Below are 4,063 nucleotides of genomic sequence, written 5' to 3' on the forward strand. Positions count from 1 at the left end.
ACATTTGAAGTCAGTAAAAAAGCATTCTCTGATACCAACTGTCAAAAGCTAGATCAATCAAGTCATCTTCATGACAAAAAAAGTCAGTTTTCCAGACAATCATAAAATAAGTTCAGTCTTAAAAACATCCTGCAAAATAAAAATGTGCTTTATTAAAAGTATTTCAGTATTTACTGCCAGTAAGTACTGAGATATTTTAATGTGAGATCAAGTCTAAATTGTTGTAAATATACTGTAGCTACAACAGAGATTGCAAACTTCATCTTTAATCCTTGAAAGAGAAAATATAGCCTGTAAATAATAATATCTAGCAAATAAGAATTTGGGTCTAAATCCTCAGATAGTGGAGGAGACCTCAGAGAAGGAAGGCAGTATCTCGTGTGTACAGTGCATCAGAGAGAAAACGGTAGACACATTCTTCCCCCTTGACATGAACAAAGAAATAGTTATTTATTTTTTAAAGGTAACTTTGACCAAAAGTAAAAGTAGGATGTATACTTTTTCATTAGAAGACAGAAAAGAGAAAGAAAACTTGTATGATAGAGTCAAAGATATATATCAAAGGAGATAGCAAAGAAACTGAGACAAAATCTAAATCAAGCTGAGTAACACAAACATATAAGTTATGACAAACATAATGACTTAATCATATTAAATGGCAAAGATTAGGTCATTAGACAATCAGCAATAATTGTCTATTAAAGATAGCTATGAAAGATTAACACAAGAAAATTGAAAGTGTAAGAGTGTTTTTAAATATAAAGAACTACACTCCCCAACTAACAGTTGGAATTACAATCATACAAGATGAAGTAGATTTTCAAGGAAAAAGTTTAAACGTCTCATAGATAATCTGTTTTTTTCAATGTTGGTAAGAAGATTCCAAATTAAAATGTATCAGGATTCAACTTCCATGTGCCAAATAACAGAATATATAATAAGCATAAAGCAAAAACTGTTAGAATTAGGAAGAGGAACTGACGGCAATGGATGCATAATAAAAAATGAAATATTTTTCTGTCCTTAAGAGTCAAAGTAGGCAATAGACAAAGAAATGAAGTATCTTATAATGTCATCAGTTGAGTCAACTTGAAAATGCACACAGAGAGTTATACTTCAATGGAACATACACTCTGCTTTTAAATATTTGGAAACACATAAAATAGTATATATATATGATCAGAAACAAAACCTCAGAATTTTCTAAAAAGCAGATCTATGCAGGTCATATTCTTTGATTAAAATGTAACAAAATTAATAGTTGAACAAGAATAATTTTTTTAAAATTTCCCAACCTTTTTAAGTGAAGGAAAAAAATATTCTTATGGGTCAAATATGAGATTAAAAATGTAATTACAAAATACTTAGAAAACTACAATTATAAGCACACTACATAGTCAAACCCATAGTATTTAGTTAAAGCTGTAACTGGGCTTCCCAGGTAGCACTAGTGCAGAACCCACCTACCAGTGCAGGAGACTTACGAATCATGGGTTTGACCCCTGGATAGGGAAGACCTGGAGGAGGGCATGGGAGCCCACTACAGCATTCTTGCCTGGAGAATCCCATGGAGAAAGAAGCTTGGCGGGCTGGAATACATAGGGTTGCAAAAAGTCACATATAAGTGAAGCGATTTAGGAGGCACTAGAGTTTTAAATAATAAAAAAAAAAATTAATTTAGGCATTAACTTGAAAAGCTAAGAGCAAAACAAAGAATGCTAATAGAAAAAAAAGGAAAAAGTTATTAAGGATGAAAGCAGAAATCAAAATTTAGTAAACAAAAAGGAATAGAATAGAGAAATAAATCCAAGTGGTTCTTCAGAAAAAAAGCCAACAATAAATAGAACAAAAAAAATAAAATATACAAGTCTCTATTTATTCTAATCAAAGAAAAAATATGAGATGAGAAAAAAATTAAGGATAAGAATGTGTCATCTTAGACATGAAAGTATTTGAAAATCTTGATATAATAAATCATCTCATTCTTATCAAACATGAATATTAACTGCTGAAAAAGCAGGAAACATTCTTGAGAAAAAATAATAAAAGTAAATATTGACTTATTCAGAAGATTTAAAGCAAAATTATTTCAAATTTTAAAGAACAAATAATTTTCTGACTTATTAACTCTTCAAGGGCATTAACATACATGGGAACAAATCCCATTTCAAGAACTAGCAAAACTTTAACACAAACAACTTATAAAACTAACTCAAAAGAGAAAATGACAAAGAAACCTCACAAATAGTGAGATTTAGATGCCAAAATCTAAAATGCAATACTACATTTACCCAGCTGTTTGTGAAATAATGGAAACAAACCCTAGCAGGTTTCCTTTCAAGAATGCAAATATAATTCCATATTATGAATTAATTAATATAATTTTCACATCAATATGTCACAGAAGAAAAATAAAGTTATTATTCCAAAATATGCCATAACTATTTTGTAAAGAATGTAGCATTCATTTTTAGTTAAGGCACCTGATAACTAAGACCATGATAGGAATGAAGTCTTCTTTCTTAAGTTAGTGTAGATTTATCTATCTAAATATGTGATCACTTCAGTTCAGTCACTCAGTCGTGTTCGACTCTTTGTGACCCCATGGACTGCAGCATGCCAGGCTTCCCTGTCCATCACCAACTTCTGGAGTTTACTCAAATTCATGTCCATTTAGTCAGTGATGCCATCTAGCCTTCTCATCCTCTGTTGTCCCCTTCTCCTCCCTCCTTCAATCTTTCCCAGCATCAGGGTCTTTTCAATGAGTCAGCTCTTCGCATCAGGTGGCCAAAGTATTGGAATTTCAGCTTCAACATCAGTCCTTCCAATGAATATTCAGGGCTGATTTCCATTCAGATGGACTGGTTCGATCTCCTCGCAGTCCAAGGGACTCTCGAGAGTCTTCTCCAACACCACAGTTCAAAAGCATCAATCCTTCGGTGCTCAGCTTTCTTTATAGTCCAACTCTCACATCCATACATGACTACTGGAAAAACCATAGCTTTGACTATATGGACCTTTGCTGGCAAAGTAATGTCTCTGCTTTTTAATATGCTGTCTAATTTGGTCATAACTTTCTTCCAAGGAACAAGCATCTTTTAATTTCATGGCTGCAGTCACCATCTGCAGTGATTTTGGAGGCCAAGAAAATAAAGTCTGTCACTGTTTCCATTGTTTCCCCATCTATTTGCCAAGCCAGGCTTCAGTGTGAACCATGAACTTCCAGATGTTCAAGCTGTATTTCAAAAAGGCAGAAGAACCAGAGCTCAAATTACCAACATCTTTTGGATCATTAAAAAAGCAAGAGAGTTCCAGAAAAACATCTACTGCTGCTTTATTGACTATGCCAAAGCCTTTGACTGTGTGGATCACAACAAACTGTGGAAAATTCTTAAAGAGGTGGGAATACCAGACCACCTGACCTGCCTCCTAAGAAACTTGTATGCGGGTCAGGAAGCAACAGTTAGAACTGGACAGGGAACAACAGACTGGTTCCAAATAGGAAAAGGAGCACGTCAAGGCTGTATATTGTCACCCTGCTTATTTAACTTACATGCCGAGGACATCATGAGAAACGCTGGGCTAGATGAAGCAGAAGCTGGAATCAAGATTGCCGGGAGAAATATCAATAACCTCAGATATGCAGATGACGCCACCCTTATGGCAGAAAGTGAAGAAGAACTAAAGAGCCTCTTGATGAAAGTGAAAGAGAAGAGTGAAAAAGTTGGCTTAAAACTCAACATTCAGAATAGTAAGATCATGGCATCTGGTCCCATCACATTGCAAATAGATGGGGAAATATGTGATATTTAACAATAAAACTCTAGGAACATTGACTTTAAAAGATGAAAAAATACATTTTTTTTTATTATAAATACTGTTTAACATTGTTCTGCAATTCCTAACCCATGAAAAAAGATCTGGTAGAGAGGGAAAAGGGGTTAGTGATTGAAGAGGAAGAGGAAAGTATTACTATTTATTCGTATTATGATGGTCTATCCTGAAGTCTCAAAACCAGGGGGGGAAAATCAGTTAAAAATGAAAGATTTTTGTTGAGAGATTT

This window comes from Giraffa tippelskirchi, chromosome 2 (assembly GCF_054371585.1).
Source record: "Giraffa tippelskirchi isolate mGirTip1 chromosome 2, T2T-mGirTip1v1.2.pri, whole genome shotgun sequence".
In the NCBI taxonomy this organism is placed as follows: Eukaryota; Metazoa; Chordata; class Mammalia; order Artiodactyla; family Giraffidae; genus Giraffa; species Giraffa tippelskirchi.